Below are 19,492 nucleotides of genomic sequence, written 5' to 3' on the forward strand. Positions count from 1 at the left end.
AAATACATACTATTCATATAAAAAGAGGAATTATTCAGTTTGCCTTCATCTTTGTATTGAAAATAATCATTCGGAAAATCCAACTCTGAGAGATAGTCTAACATTATTATATCTCTGACCACAATATCCAAAGCCCAAACACTAAATATCACTACCCAGAAGTAACTCGCACCATCTTATTCAAAAACTCTCATAAATACTTGTTAGTTCTATAAAAAAAAAAAAAAAACAACTTAAGCAGACGGTGAAATCAAGCGAAACAAAGAACAGAGGCAGAGTTGAGAGGAAGGCTGAACAGTCGCCACTTCTCAAAAGGACACAACAGACAGCGCTGTTAAAACCGTTGCTTGAAATAGACCTGCTCATACGGGACTCACGACTACTTTAAAATAGAAAGAATAATCCATCTCCTTTTGAAGAGCGGACATGAAGAAGCCGGGACAGAACAGGGCCCCAAGCAAAAATTTAGCTCACAGGTCAAACAGATCTATTGATCAATGTTTAGGTTTTATTTGTGGTCCCGTCCTAAAATGCTTATCGAGTCAGAATGCCCTGTAGTGTTGGCGTCTGATCAGATGTACTCTGACGGTAGCCCTTGCCCTCATTTTCTTTTTTTCTGGTTTTTGATGATTGCAGGTTGGTGATTGTGTGCAAAATCTGGCAATTATTTCCTTTCTTTGTGAATGTCTCTCATTGACAGATTACTCCCATATTCACAGCCTTCTCGCTTGCCAAAATGCACTCCAAAAGTTCATGACAAACACGCTAATCAAAGCAGTTTAGATGAAAACATTTGCAGAAAAAATGGCTAGAAGGTGAAACCTGAACTCACGCAGGTGTTCACTTTTGATTTTTCCTCATTTACAAAATGTCTGGTTTTAGGATCACAGGTGAATGTAATGTTTGCACGGCCTCAGGCCCACTTACATCACTGCAATCATATAGAGATCCCACGGGCAGGGAGTTCCCCTCAATCTGAAGGTATACATCACAATCAAAGCACCGCTGTCTGTCCTACATGATGTACACCGCAACAAAGACATCAAAGACCAGGAGCCCCAAAGGCTGTCACCTCGCTAAAGCCTACAGGGTGGAGGAATCCCTGCATCTGATGTCCTTGACTACCACAACTGTGAAGCCTGCTTGAAAAGGAACACACCGACTTATTGGGACTTTAGCTTATTCACCGTATCCCCCAGAGTTAGACGAGTCCATACATACCCTTCTCATCTCCGTGCGTGTCATAATTCTGGCTGGCGCACCCATCTTCTAACCGTATATAAACTGGGAACTATATTCTCAGAAAGGCGAAGCACTGCAACTTCTGCTACTTGGGCGGAGTGATTTGCTCGCAGCACCTGAGAAGCCCCGTGGTGAGGAGCAGAGAGTAACAACTTTTTCAGCTTTTCAGGTGTTGCGCAAATCACTCCGCCCAAGTAGCCCAAGTAGCAGTGCTTCGCCTTCTGAGAATATAGTTCCCAGTTTGTATACGGTTAGAAGATGGCGGTGTCTCATCTGACCTTGTTATTTGTACACCCTGTGACTATACAAATCACAACATGTAAATAGGAAAATGTTGGCGTTATTTTGTCACTTACTGGGATCCGTAGGCTAGATGGAGCCGGTTACCTCCAGGATCTGTGCTAAGCTAGGCTACCGGTGGGTGCGCCAGCCAGAGTTACGACACGAGATGAGAAGGGTATTTAAGGGATACGGTGAATAAGCTAAAGTCCCAATAAGTTGCGTGTTCCTTTAAATAAACCATTTCTGGACATTTCTCCAATGTTTTCTCAGTTAGCCTTTTAAAATGATATCAGATTAGTAAACAGAATGTGCCTTTGGAACATTGGATGATAATGGCCAATGTAGATATTGCATTAAAGATCAGCCACTTCCTTCTACAACAGTCGAGGACCCTTTTGCAATTATGTAAGCACAGAATGTAACCTGAAAACTGCTGCCCTGGTTTAAAAAAAACAATGCAACTGATCTCAGCCGGTATTCTGTCTGTAATGGAGTGGAATTGAAATTTCTAAGTGACCCCAAACTTTTGACCGGTGGTGTAAGTCCTCTATTTTCCATGTCCTATAAGTGTCTAGAGTCCTTGTTTCACCCAAAACCTTTTTTTAGTCCTTTTTGACATGCAAAAAGTTAAACCTAAGAATTCTAAAGTATCAACCCAAATGATCTGCAGCCTCATATCAAAACTATTTCATCAGCCTTTAAGCACCCATTTCAGCTGAACCCTACCGGGTACAGTCACAAGCATGTGTTTGTGCAGCTATGAGAACACACACAAACAGAGCATCAGTGCCGCTGCCCGGTGCAGTGGGCGCTTTCCACTGAAAGACCCTTTGTTTTGCTTGAGAGAAGCTCAAAAAAGAAAAAGAAAAAAAGAGCTTCAGCATGACTGACCCAGAGGGGTGAGTTGAAATAACCCTGTGTTATGTCTGTAAGAGCACAAAAGGCTACAATGTCAATAGTAACAGGAAATTAACAGTGACCATGATCTTTGGGCAATAAAGAGATGTAGGAAAAGAAGGGCAAAGAATGAAAACAGTTTCACCAGCATGAGAGATTTTAAGAGAAGTGAGACAACTTTTGAGTCTCATTGGTCAACAATTCTCCACGTGTCCAAGTGTGTTGCTAACTCCGAAGCTCCATACTAACATTTTCACACAGCCATTGTACGACTCGCATTATTGGGAGTGGAGGGAAAAAAACAAAAAACGTCTACTGTTCTAAATGGTCTGCAATCCGTTTCGCAATGCAACTAACTAATCTACATCAATAAACATCGGAATCGCGCAACAGCAACCATACGGAAAAACAGGATGCTATTGTTCTCCCGGGGGGGGTTGAAAACCGCATTTTAAATGCTGTTGGTTTTTTAATCCACCGTGGGTCTTATTTGCCTAATCTTCACGGTTCCTTCAGATGCGGTGGAAAAGCAAACAAATGCACAAATAGGATGTTTAGTTCCTGAGATTAGTTCCTCTGGTGATGGTTAGCACACTGTATAATGTTTACCGTCTTAGTTACCGTGTAAGCATGCCAGTATATATGCGAAGTACTGGACTAATGAAAATGTTGACCTCATGATGGCGCCTGATAGAAAGTGAAAGGCTCGCTATATTCATTAGGATTCATCTTCAGGGATCCGTTAATGTCTATGCTACATTTCATGGCAATCCATCCAATCGTTGGTGTGACCTTGTGACATTGCCAGCACTAGAGCCAAGTCACATGCAAGGCTTAAAAACAAATCTGAGGCCATGGTACCTTTCTGGAAAACAGTTGATTGAGTTGGGAGTGAGCTGCTGGCCCAAGCGAAAGAGTGTAGGTATTATCAGGGTCTTGCGTTGGAGGCATTTCGGCGTTTTTTTTTTTTTTCTCAACTGGCGCAAAAAACACAGCGTGAAAGGCTGCGACATATCGCGAAAGACCCTCAGTGATTTTCTGTGTCAGTTGAAAGTATCAGTAGAAAACTGCACTTTAAAATGTAACTTTTGTCTTTTGCCTTTTATATTCAGTTCCCTTTCATTTGTTTTAAATTCAACAAGCAATTTGTTGTATTTTATCAGAACACTGAAAGCAGCAGAAATGCAGAACTGAGTGCACTTTAATATCGGTTTATTTATTGCAAGTAATATCGTTATCGCGATATTCAACAACCTTAATCACATATTTTCCTCGTATCGTGCAGCCATAGGTGACATCTGCAGTAACGCAGGTGATGAAGAGGGACCTGAGCCTGAAGGCAAAGCTCTCGTTTCTTTAGGCTTACTATATTAGCTTAAGCCTGGCTGCTAGCAGCTTTCTGGCAACTCTGCGGTGAAAAATGGCCGGGAGACATCGTGATAACGTTTCATTTATTTTGTCTTTGCAGCAAACATAGAACACTGACTACTGTAGTTTCACTACCCATGGAGAAGCGTGTGGGTGAGCTGCAGACTAGTGTTATTATGGATCCGACGCAACTTCTAGGCAAGTCCCGCCCTACGAAGCAGCCCGATTGGTTAGGGTTAGGCATTGACCTTGAGTGGTTAAAGTTAGGATAGCCGACTGGTCAAGGGATAGGACCTGAACAAATCGGGTTCCGTTACCTTGCATAAGCATGGACGCCTGGCCAATAGTAGCGTGTGATTGCTATTGAAGGGCGGGTCTTGCCTAGAAGTTGCCTGGGTTCCATAATAACGCATCGGACTAACGTTATGTCATATACACGCGTTGCCCACCTGGCCACCTGTCTTAAAGGGGAAGGCTCGGCCGGTAACAATCACGTCTATGGAGAACGGTGAAAGTTTACTATCAAGCAATCGCACGTCCTGCGATGTGACTATCGCACACGCGCACGTCGCTATGTAGACGATTGAAACCAAATATGGTGCAGCCCTACTCTCAATGCTATCGCTTGGTCCACGTTCCAACCCTCACCTATAGGTTTTGGTAATGGCCTAACAAATGAGACAAGCAAGAGAAAAGCGTTTTCTTCGCAAGGTGGCTCAGCCTCGAGGCTTGGTTATACTTGCGCACGCCGTACAAGCATGTACGGAGAGGTTTATGCTCAATTACACGTTACATTTATCGACTATATTAGTATATTAGTATTAACGTAAATGTTTTTCTCAAAATCGAAATGACTGTCTGCCTGTAACACTGTTAAGAACACTTTTTCCATTCTTTAGCTTTGACTCGCTCATCTCTCTTGTTTTTCCACACTCTCCAGCAAAATGCTTATTCTTTTCCCAGTGTGCGGTCTCTCTTTGACCACATATGCTGTTTGACTCCCTGCGGTCTGTGCATGAAGGATTATACAGATGTTTGTAGAGGCGAAGCTGCTCGGCCAGTCTTCCCAGCCGACCACGTTGAACTGACAGCGCAACGCGCACCGAGTTACAAAATAAAAACGACCACGTGCCACGACAACTTGCGGAGCCTTCGTGCTGTAAATGACAGCCGTGGTGACATCATTTTATGGCTCGCCGACCTCACGGCGGGAACACCGCGCCGACCGTAAACCTATCTTCAGGAAGACCCGGGACACCTAAAAGGCTCTTGGAGTAGAACCGCTGCTCCTTCGCCTTAAACCAAACCGTCTAAGACTGTTTGGGAATGTAATTAGGGTGCCCCAAGACACCTCCCTGTGGAACTTTTCCAAGCATGTCCAACTGTGAGAATGCCTGAGGGTAGACCGAGAGCAGGAGAAGGGATTATATATATCCCCCACCTGGGGCGCCTTGGATCCCCCATGAAAAGCTGGAGGAAAGGTCGAGGGGCTAAGTTGCTTAACCTGCTGCCACCACAACTCAGACCCAGATTCAGATAAGCGGCAGAAAACGGATAGTGTAGAAACAAAAAGAAACATTTTAAGTGGAAGAAACCATTTCCTGTTTTCGCTAGAGCAATGACCAGACAGTTTCTCACGTACAATTGTTAAATTTGGCTATATTGGTAACATGGAATCATTCCCATCTCTGGCAAATAATATCCCACTTTGTGTGCTGGTTGTCTCGTACCTGTGTATCATCTAACGTATCAAAAAGAGTACTAAATAATCCACCAAGGACAGACGTAAACATAAACATGATGCAGAAGCAGAGGAGAAAACAACAAGGAGAAGAACACAAGATCTTGGGGTTTAATGGGAGAGATGGAAAGAATGAAGATAAAGATTGAGGAGAGGGAGGGCGAGCTGGGTGGAAGATGGTATTTATTTTTAGGTATGAAGGCTGCAATGTCTCCCGGCTGAATACACACGCACGCACGCACGCACACACATATTAACAAATGTAAACAGAGCACGTGGCGCACCATTACCCTGTCGCTCTCTTGCCTCATGAAAAAGCACAAAGCCCACAGGCCACAAAACATACAGGGAACTCAGCTGACACAAACACACACCGACCAAGGTTTGACTGCACGTCCCAAACACTACAGTGTCATGTGTTTGCAGCAGGGGGAGGGTGAGGTTCGAAAGAAACAAACAGACTGTTTATATATAAATATATATATAGGTGCATTTGTGTGAGGGGGTTAGCTTGAGGTCATGCCAAAGGCAATACACTTCATCCATCTCCAATTACAAAACAGAGACAGCGTGCAGGATAAATGATCCTCTTTAATCAGTTGTTAGTCTCCCATCGCCAGACCTATCTCCACAGCGCTGTGTAGATAGGTCTGGCTTCACCACACGTACACTCCTGAGGGGTATTGCACAAAACCAGGATAAGGGATTAAGCTGGGATATTCAGGTTATCCTGGATGAATTTAGCTTTGACTTGGTTGCACAAAAGCAGGTTGAATTAAACCCAGCCAAGTAACCATGGCGATTTATTCTTTGCAGCTAGCCTGGTCCAGAGCAGGCTAACAGGCAGGCTAAGATTAATCCTGGAGTCTGATGTGTTAATTCAGCTGACGTTCTGATCCGAAATAAACGTGTTTAACAGTTATTCCGTTGTCTTCTGAATGTGTTCTGCTTCATTTTATTGACATGTATTACTTGTCACTATTGCTGTCACGAGTTTGATTAAAATCCTACTACTGCAGTTGTTGAGATGGTAATGGTAAAAAGTGGGACGATACGGAGGAAATGGGCTTTTCCTCCGCTGCTGTCCCGTGAAATTGCCCCGCCCGTTACGCGTGAGGCGGGGAGGCAGGGGATCCTCCCACCCCCACAGCGAGAACTCTAAAAGGGGACTTTTAGCATCAATAAACGACGACAATGGCACCTGATCAAACGCCTCCTTTTACCAAATGGGAGTGAGAATGTGTTGGAATGCCACAAAGCTTCTTCATCATTTTATTTTGGGGCTGTCACTTGTCATCTTGGAGCTTGGGAGTGAGAAAAAAAAACCATGAATAATAATAGGCTACATTGTTTTACAGATATGCTTACAGTGTGTATTGAAGTCACTTCTTTTTCTAGTTTTTGTCCAGTCATGTTTGTTCTGTATGAACATTAATTGTAGAAATATATTTGAATTAGACATAGCTTATGGAGATTTGTGCATATGGGTGTAAAACATATTCTCGCATTATGAATAAGCTTTGAAATTAAGCCTAGTCCTTATAAATTTCCCAGGAACAAGAATTATTTTATTTTTATTTAGGCTATATAGTGCTTTACAGGCTACTCAAAGACACTTTACACTAAAACCAGCACATTTAGCGCTAAAAACAGATACAACAATAAAACCAACACATAAAACAAGCATATTAAAGCAATTAAAACGTGGAGTGACTAAGTAGATTTTTTTTAAATCCATACGTATTCAGTCGGTCCGCTATTGTCTGTTGGGCTTTTTCTTTCGTTTGATAACAGCCGTATTTCCCTTTTTGCATATTATATGTTTCACCTCCTCGTAAATTTCCATTAGAAGCTGCTGCTCAGCGGGTGAAGCTGCACACGTCTTTTCCATTTCTGCATCAGTAAATCTGTGATCGATACCGTGGTCTATTTAAGAAATCCGTGAACGTGCACTTATCCCAGCTATCTACACCTGGCTTGACATAGCTTCACCTACTTATCCTGGTTCGGCAAACGTGCAACCGATTGAGCCGCGATGAGTGGATCACACTAAGTCAAGCTGCGCTTTTTCACTTATCCTGGATTTCTTTATTCTACTTTTGTGCAACAGGCCCCTGGATAGGAGGAAGAAAAAAAGAAAAAAAAACGCTCTGGGTTGTTTACGTTTCTTTAAACCAATCACAATCGTCTTGGGGCGGCGCTAAGCTCCGGATACAGAGACAGTGGCTCTTGTGAACTTGTTTACGTGGAACGTTTGCACCCCGCAAAAGAAAAACGCCACATACAATATTAAATGAAGTGAACTGTTCACACAATACAGTAACGTGAGCTATTTAAATTAGCTGGATACATGGTTAAACATCATTTGCTCTTACCAGTGTATAGACGTGTGCATTTTGTCCGTAGCAAATCCCCCGCCAATCGGTCCCAAAATGTCCCGGTTAGAGAGTGAACGCGGTAAACATATTCTTTGTAAATCTTTACAATCATCCTTCGAAAGAATCAAGCAGGCCTGCCTTGTTGCACGCTCCAAATCTTCTTCAAAAGTTGCCATTTTTCAACTTTCTCAAAAGTGACATCGTGGAGAGAGAACGCTGGTTGCACTAGCTAAGTTTAAGTAAGTAATAGAGAGGATTTTGCTCCCAACCAATTAGCCGTGGTTTTCCATATGGCAAATGCTTTAAAATAGGCAGTATGGGCAGATTCTGATTAGCTATGACACAGTTATTAAGGATGCTATCACATGACTGTTAGCTATCTGCAGAAGGAGTTGCTGTTGTGATATCATACTGCTCCCGTTTGCATTTAAATGCAGTTGTTGTTTGTGTAGTGAAAGTGCTGCTTATGTGGCACTGTCTGCTACATATGAGAGGCGGTTTTATTGAACATGAATGATGGTTATGTTGCCCTGTAAAACTCATTCTAGCGTTTGACTGTATTAAGTGATTTGCATTCACTAACTGCGTGCACAGCTGCAAAATGTGCTGTTACGTCTCGCTGGCATACACAATTGCCGACTGCGGCTTCAAAATTCACTTGTGTTGGGTCTAATTGGATTGTGCGGTCTTACAGTAAGGCATAAATACACAGTCATTCCTAAGCTCAATGAAGTATGTGAATGCATTTAATGTTGGGATGTAGATATAGCCCTCAGAAGAACAAATAGACAATCTTTGTATGGCAGTAAAATGATTTTGTTAGGAAAACATTAACCACCTGCTGTTAACCATCTCACCCCCATTGTGTTTGTGAAATCAACACCCACTCTGTCTATTACATAACGCTCGTCTGTCTCATTACATCCACACCAGATTAACGAGGGTTAACGAGAAGCTTCCGGTCACACACACACACACACACACACACACACACACACACACACACACACACACACACACACACACACACACACACAGTAAAAGAATGTGTGTTTTCCTGTCTGAATGTTTGGTTGGTGAATCCAAACACACAGCTGGAGATGGCACATTCCAGTGGAGAGAGATGGGGAACTGTAGGAGCTTAAACACACACACACACAGACACACACACACTGTTCCTAATGAACTACTACAGTAGAGAAGCTGAAAGGAAAAAGTTCAATCAAAACTTCTGAGCTCACTCAAAGAGGAACTTGTTAACATTGCGACATTTTGCGAGAAGAATTAAAATGTGGTTTTGTAAAAATGATGACACAGCAATGACAAAATAAGCCTGACAAATGCAAAACAGCCCAGTCTTTGTGCGCCGCGTTCACACGGGATTAGCTAAGTCAGTATTTTACTTGAATTTACTGACATTATCCCCCACGTATGATGTCAAAACTTTCCTTAACAATTGCCAACGCAGCCAATACAACCCCAAAATCACAGAGACGACGATTCGCACGGGACTAATATTATCACACGACCTCTGTGTTTGCCGAAATATTGTAGGTAATTTGACCTCCGCAAATATCACAGACTACTAAAGGTCCCCAAGTAATATTAGACCCTTCAGTTCTCTTCCTGTTTCAATTAAAATGTCTAGAGAACTTGCTGAGAAGCTTTCTGCAAAAAATATAAAAGCCTAATATTGACTACTTTCAATTAGGGCTGGGCAATATGGAGAAAAATCAAATATCACGATATTTTTGACCAACTACCTCGATATCGATACCGCAACGATATTGTAGTGTTGACTATTGGTGCTTTCACAAAATATTTACACAATGAGATTTTTGATAAATAATCATCAGTAATGTGGATAACTGCAGCTTTGAAATGTAACAGCTACAGTCGCCCACACCCAACAACACAACAACAACAACGACGCTCTACCAGAGAGAGATTTCAAAGGACGGCCGGTTGTCTTACACAACAGAACATGACTTTAACCTCCCTTCCTCCCTCTATTATCAACTCTCCTCCTCCTCCTCCGCTGTCCGTTTTATGGCTCTCCATCGTGCATCCTCTTTCTCACGCCCCACCACTCCCCTGATCACAGTCTACAAATCCATCTCCGTTCGCCCCGAGGCCTCTGGGAACAGGTGTTCACTTGACTCCCTGAGGTGACCTGTTTTGTGTGTGTGTGTGTGTGTGTGTGTGTGTGTGTGTGTGTGTGTGTGTGTGTGTGTGTGTGTGTGTGTGTGTGTGTGTGTGTGTGTGTCTCTCTCTCACACTATCCAACAGTGGCCTGGGCTCTTTCCTGTCTTCGTGCCAAGCCAGGTGGGGCGTCCCAGCCCGAGACAAAGACGCAACATTTCCCATAAATTCAATGCATCAGACATTTGCTGGCCACAGAATACCTTTGTGCCTACTTCAGGTGCTGTGACGCACACAGCTTTATTGAACCTGGCATTGCCGATTGCTGGAGTTTATGAAAACAGAAACAATAAATGTTCATTTCCAACATGTATGTTTGTCCATCGCACACAATATCTTTAATGTCTACAGCTAGGTTTTCGTTTGCATTTTTTCTATACTAGTGAGTCAATATGATACCAGAGTTTCCATGGAGATGTCAAAACACTTTTTGATGCCTTACTTTGAGAAGTATTTAGAATGCCTTTCTACAAAACCCTGTATTCATTTGACAAAAGTAGTCAACATTCTCAGACGTTGCATTATTTTCTTGAAGGTCCAGTGTGTAACGTGTTTAGTTGTTCATTATCAAAATCTGTGTTGCCCGTTCACAAACTTGTCCTTTTTCATGAATATTTACCCCCACCATCAATTCCAAGTATTCCTTTTGGCTTGAAATTTTACATTTGCATTCGCATGAACTGGGGTAGACGCTCCATATTCATGCGCCATCTTGAAATACGTTAGCCAGTAAGGGACATACAGGACATACTGCTCCGCCTTTCGCGTTTTCGCTGTCACATGATAAACTCACAGGTGCTGCTAATGCTGTTAATGGGTATCGCTTCCCGGCCCCCGGCAAGTTTGAAGAAGGAAACATGGAGGATCACACGTATTCAAAATCCAAATTTCAGGAGCAGGAGTCTTCTTCTTCGCCCAGAAAAAGAAAACGGATATTGAAAAGAGCAAGAGACTGGCGTCATCAGAAAAAAAGGAGTGTAAATTGGTGCTGCTTTGGACGCACACACCAAATCCCAACTAGTTAATTATCCTCCGGACCGCTGCGGTCTCCTTTACTTTCGCTCTCCTTTCCGTCGGGTGGCACGCGTGACCGCTCGATCGTCCGCGCCACTCTCCGACATGCACTCCGACAACCACGGCTGATTGACGGCCTTTTGTACACCTTCGCCTTTTGAAGCGTGAAGGCTACCGTAGCTGCAATACGTACTTTGAACTGCGTGGCGCGAGAGAGTTGATTGCGATATATGATCTCAACGCTAGATGGGAGAAATTCCCACACAATGGTCCTTTAACAAAAGCTACCGTGCAAAGGGGTTAGTCTGAACATAATAGTCTAAAATAAGTATTTTAAATCAGAAGATTAAAAGAGTGAACAACATTTACACTGACTTTGTTTTCCATGCCCAATGGTATTGATAATCTACGCAAAACACTGGAAGAAATTGCCTCTACTTGTTACCATTACATTTAAGGAATGTTCATTTTGAGAAATATGCTTACTTGCCTACTTGAAGAGAGTTAGATGATAACACTGAAACCCCTTTCAAGTCTACACCAAATATAACTATATCCAGCAGCCAGTTAGCTTAGCTAAAGCTCACTACTTAACACATAAGTCTAACAAAAACAGTGTGGTTTTACAGGGGTTATGTGCCGGGCTATTTCTTGGCCGGGTTTGGCGACTGTGCGGGGTTTGGTGTTTTAAGCCCCCAATGTCGTCTTCCAGGCAGCGCTGCCTGGAAGGCACTAGGATTAGGTTAAGGTTAAACGTGGGGTATCCTCGCCACAGCCGACCTGTCGAGCGATAGTGTAACACTAGTTGCAGTCTCCTCCTGAACTGAGGTGGCGCTAATGAGGAATGGCTACTGACTTTGCTCTTTCTACGGACTAGAAGAAGAAGAAGAAAAAAAAAACGGCAGAACTGGCAGCAGCATTGAAGTCAATGCTTCGATGTGATTCGATGACCTAGTTTGTCGGATCAAGCCTTTCATTCACCATAAAAGAACTCCTCTTAACCCAGTAAGTTTACAAGAGAGACCTGCAGTCACTCGGAGAGTCCTGGCATCCGGTTGTCCTCGAGCTCGTCCATGCTTCCGGTTTCCGCTTCGTCGTGTGCCGACCTCTGGCCGCGCACTCGAAATCCTGGCGCGCCAGCGAGATCTACGTCATTTTGACGTCACGTTCGCGCGCACCAGCTCGGCTGCGGCGACTGTAAAAAGGCCCTTAGGGTTAGGTGCCTTGAAGTAGACGGTCGTAGCGCTGCCTTGAAGTCGACGTTGGGGGCTTAAAACACCATCGAGCCGACTGTGCCCAGCCAAGAAATAGGCTGGCATGTAACCCCTCGTAGCTGTGCATCTCGACTTCTAATCTTTGTGTTAATGCAAGTTAACCTGCTAGTGGTAGCTTCATATTTACCGTACAGACACAAGAAACAGTTGTACATTTTATTTCCAAATTGTATATATTTTAAATATTGCTTGTGTAGTATTCAATTATTTAATGTATATTGTTTCCTATTTTTTTTTTATGTATATTCTGTGTGTCTGATTTTTTGCTGCTGCAACACCGTTATTTCCCATTTTTTTGGGATCAATAAAAATAAATCTATCTATCTATCAGACAGCAAGAAAGTGAATACGTGTATTTACCAAACTGTCTCCTGAAACCAGCCAGGGGCAAAAGTCAATTGAATTCCTATCAATCTATGGTACTGTCGAATTTCAGTATCTCACTGGGTGTGCAATTATTGTGGAACTTGCTTATTGTCTTTTGCCAAAACAGTGAATGATTCATGCGTTATTTTTATTTTTTTTTTAAATCACACCGCACATCCTCGCTACACCAAGGACCAGCTAACTCCTCTTTCTCTTTCCCTGCAGCAGACGATCAAGAAACATGATGGAACCAATTTGATATTTCTCTGCCTCACTGCAACATTCATGAGGGACGGCCGTTTACTAGATTTCTATCTTCGATGCCGTGGGCTCACGGCAGTGGTGTGCTTCCCAGAGATCTCCTGTCAATCAAACGACGTAGACCTGTATTCTAATCTCTTCATCCGTGGGCTTTCTGTTGATAAAGTCAGAGTTGTTGTAGTTTCTTAGTCTGTCCAGCCTATCACTGCACACGTAGGAGTGCTGCTTTAATCCGATTAGACCGCATTATTACTGTAGTGTGTGTGCAAACGCACCAAGCGATACTGACCTCCGTATTGATCCGACCTTTCAGATAATGATGAATGAGATGCTTACCGGTGCTAATGCGGTGATGAGCTTGAGAAACATAAAAACCTCAGAGGAACACTGGGAACCTCCCGCTATTACAGCAACGTCCGCAAGAGAATTCATTTCAAATGGCTGAAAAAGCGACAAGGCCTGACTATTTTCTCTCTGGGCTTCGTGAGGGATCGTATTTTCGTGACCGTTTCCTGTGAACTTTCGATGCGCTTTGTTGGCACTGATTGCAGATAGCGCCTGTCTGTGAGGCAATGATTAACCCGCCGGGGAGAGAAAAAGGGATAATTAGAGATTCGTACTTGAGATTAAAGAGGAGACTCACTTTTATACTGAGAGAAGTAAGAGGAGGCAGCAAAGTAAGAGAGGGCAGTCAGAACAGGGTCACACAGTCGGTCTTAAAAATCCCAGCGCTCACAGGTTCAACGCCATTAAAAACCATACAACATCCTCTAAAAACTCAATTTCACTGGGAAGTCAACCACACTCAACTGCACATGGAACAATTTGTCATGGTTATGATTATGTGAGACGGGTTAGGAAAAAAAAAAACACAGGAAATTTGTCACAGGTCGGACTCGAACCCCAGACCTCCGCATCGAGGCATAAACCTCCAAGTATACATGCGCCCACTCCACCCACCGAGCCAACCCGACCACAAGAAAATAGTTCTAGAGAAGCAGGCAGATGGTAATAGTTGTGTAGGACAGGATGTACAGAACAGCAGAATGACAACTACAGCCGACTGTACTTGGCACTGACACTGTGCCACTTGTTTGTGTGCACATAAAATCTACTTTTAGACCCTTGTACTGTGAAAATCATTTTATAGCCATATATTATGCAGACCACCAATACAGGCCTGGAGTTTGTTTGAAGTTAGTGCAATCTAAATCGCAACTGTGGTCAGACAAATCCTTATTAGGAGGTTTCCCTTAAATCGTTCAGTCCTATCTTGAAGTGAAAGGAGTATGAATATTTAACATTAAGGCCATTTTGGTCTGTGCTGTATTTCTTCAAGCAACCAGTTTAGAGTTTTGGATTAAGTCAAGTTGAGGTTACTCTGGGTTCATTAGGTGAAGTGTTGAATAATCGGATTAAATGCACACATAGGATTCAACAAATATTCTGCAAGAAGGAAATCATCAGCATAACAACGTGTACTTAAATAACACTGACATGTCATTTCTCCTGGTGATATTTAGCCCAATTTAAGAACAGAAGAAAACATGATTCAAGCATCTCACTCATCCTGTTCAGAGATGAAGAGAAAACGGAGAGAAACAATCAGAGTTGCTCGCTGTGTTCAGATCCTCACTAGAATGTGTGTGTGTGATAAATATTTTAGCATCTTCACTTCACTTGAGTTTTACAGTGAGTGCTCACCACATGAGGGAAAGTGACTTCATGAATGAACTGCAGGTCTGTTTATTTTAAAGTGTGACCTCTGCATGTGTCTGTGTGTATAATCTAATCCCTGTCTGATGCTGCGCTAACAAACAATGCCCTTGGTTATTCTTCAGATTATGAGCCAATGTCAGCCACCCAACTAAACCCTGTACACACACACACACACACACACACACACACACACACACACACACACACACACCTGGCAAAGCATGATGGGATAGTTTATCCTGGGTGCAATTGGACAGGTTATGATGCCAAAACATACTGGAATAATGGTAGACTGCGTGTGTATGTGTGTGTGTGTGAAAGAACAAAGACAAGGCTAACACACTCGTCCATTCTCTTACACAGCTATGTGACACACATAGTTGACCGCACATGCCTTCTGACACCCAATAACATTCATACAAGATGACCACACAAATATTATGAGCTGGCATCACTCACACACACACACACACACACACACACACACACACACACACACACACACACACACACACACACACACACACACACACACACACACACACACACACACACACACACACACACACACACACACACACACACACACACACACACACACACACACAATGCAGCATGACCTAAATTTTTACTTTTTCGAGCTAGAAAAAGCTGTGTGTGTAAGAGACAGAAAGAATGGACTTACAGCACTTCAGATTCCTTGCATGGCTCACATAACTTTCCTCATTAGTGTGTGTGTGTGTGTGTGTGTGTGTGTGTGTGTGTGTATGTTCATATGGCTATGAATGTGTGTAATTGTGTGTTCTTGCTGCACCCAGCCCACACTAATTGTATTCATTCTGGAGCCCTAGACTTAGTCAGACCCCAAAAAAGACCAATAATTACTACTTCACCTACATAATGCCCACCCTGTGGCAGTGCAGTGGCAGGAAGACATTTCCCATCAGCCCCAGGGGCTGTTAGCAAGTCCCCCTCTCAGATGTCGTTACATTCTACGGTTTTTCACATGTTCTGTTCTTCCTCAGGTGAAACAATGAATGACACACTGACCGCACTCAACATTCCAATCCTTACCAACAAAAAAGGGAAGGGGAACACACACACACACACACACACACACACACACACACACACACACACACACACACACACACACACACACACACACACACACACACACACACACACACACACACACACACACTTTACAGTGCTGCATTCACAAAACATTCCAACACACACTCTTGCAAACATTTTTACTCACACACGTTCACACAGACACACCCACAAAACACACTTGATGATATAAAAAACGCACTGAAAGAGCACGCACACAAACATAGAACACAAAGAAATGTGCACATGTAGAAATACATACACACATTTACACCTCTCTCTGATCAATAAAACATCACACAAGTTGGAGTTATATAAACGGGAGAGAGAAAGAGAAAAAGTGCAAGCTGCTGGCCTGGTTGTCAATAGCAACAGTGTTTTGGAGGCTGATCATGAGTAAGAGCAGTCAGACTGCTGCAAAGCATGCTGGGATATCACCATGCATTGCACCACAGATGTTTTTTTTGTTTGTTTAATCAGCCTACAGAAACATTTTATAACAGTTTAATACTTATTGTACTTTATAATTCAGTTACGTTGAGCTATAACATGCTAACAACGTGTTTCAGTAATATGGTGACCACTTTAAAGTTGCTCTGGTTCATCAGACATGCCCACCTGATTCTGACTGGCACCCGAGCTTTAGCCATCACAACGTTTCAGCTGACAGTAAGCTGTTTGGCTCACCGCACTGTAATGTCATCAGCCGCATTTCACAGATTTCTTTTTAACAAGTCTGATATCCATTCCTGTCTCTTCAGTTTAAGGGCCCCTCCAATGATTTAGCACTGGACTTCCATAAGGTTGGGGGAACTCACAGGGGACGGTTTAAAAAATGAATAGTCAAAATCAAAGCAGCAGAGGGGGGCGAGGCCAAAGACTATAAGTTTACAGTCCCCGAACCCAAGCCGAGACAACCCGAATGTCAGGGTTACTTTATCAGACTTGGGAAACCTCTTCCAGAGCCACAGAAGGCTATTTTTACAGGTTGAAATGTACTCGTCACGGCTAGTAAACTGAGCTCAAATAAATGTATTCATTCAAATTGGTAACATGCCCCTTTTAACAGCAAAATGAAGTAGGGCTGTGCTCGATTAAAGAAATTCTTAGTCGACTAACAATCATTCAATTGTATCGACTAATCGATTAGTTTATTTAATCGACAGATCTGTAAATCTGAGTTTCTCCGCAAAGAGTCATGCAAAAGCACCACTTTAATTCTTGTGTTTACCAGAGATGTGCTCGTACGTTTCTTGCAAATAAGCCATTCAGCATGAAAAAAGCATCAAACATGACTAATCGACTAAAGAAATCTAAGTTGACTAAGACCAAAACGACCGATTAGTCGACTAATCGACTAAGAGGGAGCAGCCCTAAAATGAAGAATGAGTTGACTTGGAGCCTCTACCCAGATTGCATCCATCTTTCTAAAAAGTGATCCCTTTTGCTAACTGAGACTGCTCGCCCCGTTTCACCCAAAACTCTCCCTCGGACTCCTGCTCCGACGCTTATGCTCCAACAGGAAGTTTCAAACCAAATCACTGACAAGCCACATGGCGGCACTTTAGTTTCTCAAACTGGAACCAATCACACGTCTCAAAAAGCATCAGCTAAATGACATGTAATGTAAAACGTAAATCCGCTAGGAGACAGTTGGCTGTTGTACCTATTCTCATCCGTCAGTCCCAGGAAAAAAAGTGAGAAAGGGTGTGTGTGTGTGTGTGTGTGTGTGTGTGTGTGTGTGTGTGTGTGTGTGTGTGTGTGAGTGTGAGTGTGTTATATTTACAGCACACGTTCTCAGTTCTCATGTTCCTGCTGTAATTCGACATAATGCAGAGACAGATCAATATGAGCGCTGCTATACGGCCCACAGACATGGGGAGGGGAGTGCCAGTGTAATTACTCGGTTCTCTGGGGGTATATCACTCTCACAGCCAACAGCCTAGATTTGAATGTGGGTCAATACACACACTCCTACACACTCCGCACACAAATGAGCGGCCAGTTGTTCCAGATGAAGGACAGTGGAAGTAAATCCAGGTCAAACAGGAAGCGTAAAAGAGCCATAAAAGCATCACGGACGCTTTACTGCAGAAATTAATCATAGGTGGTCGATACGACCGGATGTATCATCTGCTACTGATTCATACAGTGATAAGATGCTTTTATGATATGACTGACAACTGCCTAGTACACATTAACTATAATGGCTGTAAAATGGAATATGAAGCATTGTTTTAGATGTAAGTAGGTAATTTATAGGCAGGGTGTGCAACCTTATCTTCCACCTCGAGTTACAAATCGCGAAAGCATCTTCTCGACGGAACTCGCAAAAACTGGTAAAACAACAATCAACAGTCATTTTCAAGTCATATTAAATTCATGAACACAAATCATTTCAAAAGGAGGGCATTGTGTCGAGCAAAAAGGATGCTTTCAAGTCTGCGGGAGGAAATGTCTTCAGCTGGTTCTTCCATTTTCCTGCATACGCATTGAATGTGGCACAAGCAGAAAAAGTTTAAAATGTTCATGGATTTAGATTATGTCATATCAGGAAAAGGTATGTCAAAATACAAGCAGATGCTAGAGGTAATCAAATATCCACATTTCCATTGTAAAAAAAAAAAAATACATGTGAATAAGTAACCTAGTCTTGGTGTGGGCATCATGAATATGTGACTGGAGGCAAAGATTAATAATTATGTTTAATATTGCTTGAAAAGTGTGTCTACAGTAATACACATTTCTTTTTTGATTAGGCAATGCATTCGGATTCCTGCATTGGTGTCAACAATTGCTTGCCTAGAAATCACAATAACGCAGTAATGTTCTTCTTGCTCTTAATTTCAGTAGGCATAATTATATTTTACGTTGGCACTATTCTAGCAGTTTGTCTGTGATCTTTCTACAATATAAATTCACACATTTATCAATTTTACAATAGGGTTCATGTCGCAGGTGTGGGGGACGGGTGCTGTCAATACATAGCCTACGTTAGGTAAACAAACCAGAGTACTATTTGCACCCGATATATCAAAATAATAGATTTATGTTTCAAAATATGTGCGAGGCGCTAACATAACCGTCCCAACTGTAGAGGGTTACAATACGGTAGCTGTTAAATATGATGAATAGAGTCTGGCTGAATTATTCTTCAGCTGCCGTTTCCTCTGTGTTGACATTTCCACACACCGCAGTTCAGTCTTCGTCCTAAGCGGTGGGGCAAAACGTAACGGCACGGAGTCCATTATCGGACAGGCTGTGTGTATCCAGAAATGACCATTTGAGCCAATTTACCTGAAAATGGTGAATTCCCTGGTTTCAAGCCAACTCTCCGGAGCAGCCAGGCCCGGATGCCCTCCTCCGCTTTATCCGCCCACTGAAGTAGCCTAAAACACAGCTCCGTCTGTGTTTGGTTTCGATTCCAAACGCTACGTTAGAAAAGAAATATCCTCCGAAACACACGGGGAGATACGAGGGGTGTGAGGACGAAGAGCTTGAGACCGAACCCCCAAAATGTCGTTTTGTGTGGCGGTGAAAGCAGTTTAAAGAGGCTGGAGGTGGATCTGCTGTCGAGACGGGAGGGGTGCGAGCTAGCTGCCATCAATCACCACGCTGTGTTTAACAGGGGC

General features: G+C 42.9%; 1 protein-coding gene across 1 annotated transcript in view; it reads right to left on the reverse strand.

Annotated features, from left to right (window-relative positions):
• The window catches only part of cdk17 (cyclin-dependent kinase 17), a 53,536-nt gene extending 34,044 nt beyond the window's left edge, over nucleotides 1–19,492 (reverse strand). The window contains exon 1 of the mRNA XM_039791217.1: nucleotides 19,158–19,492. The gene's annotated coding sequence lies outside the window, so the exon portion shown is untranslated. The remainder of the gene's footprint in view (nucleotides 1–19,157) is intronic.

The sequence above is a fragment of the Perca fluviatilis genome, chromosome 23 (assembly GCF_010015445.1).
Source record: "Perca fluviatilis chromosome 23, GENO_Pfluv_1.0, whole genome shotgun sequence".
NCBI lineage: Eukaryota > Metazoa > Chordata > Actinopteri > Perciformes > Percidae > Perca > Perca fluviatilis.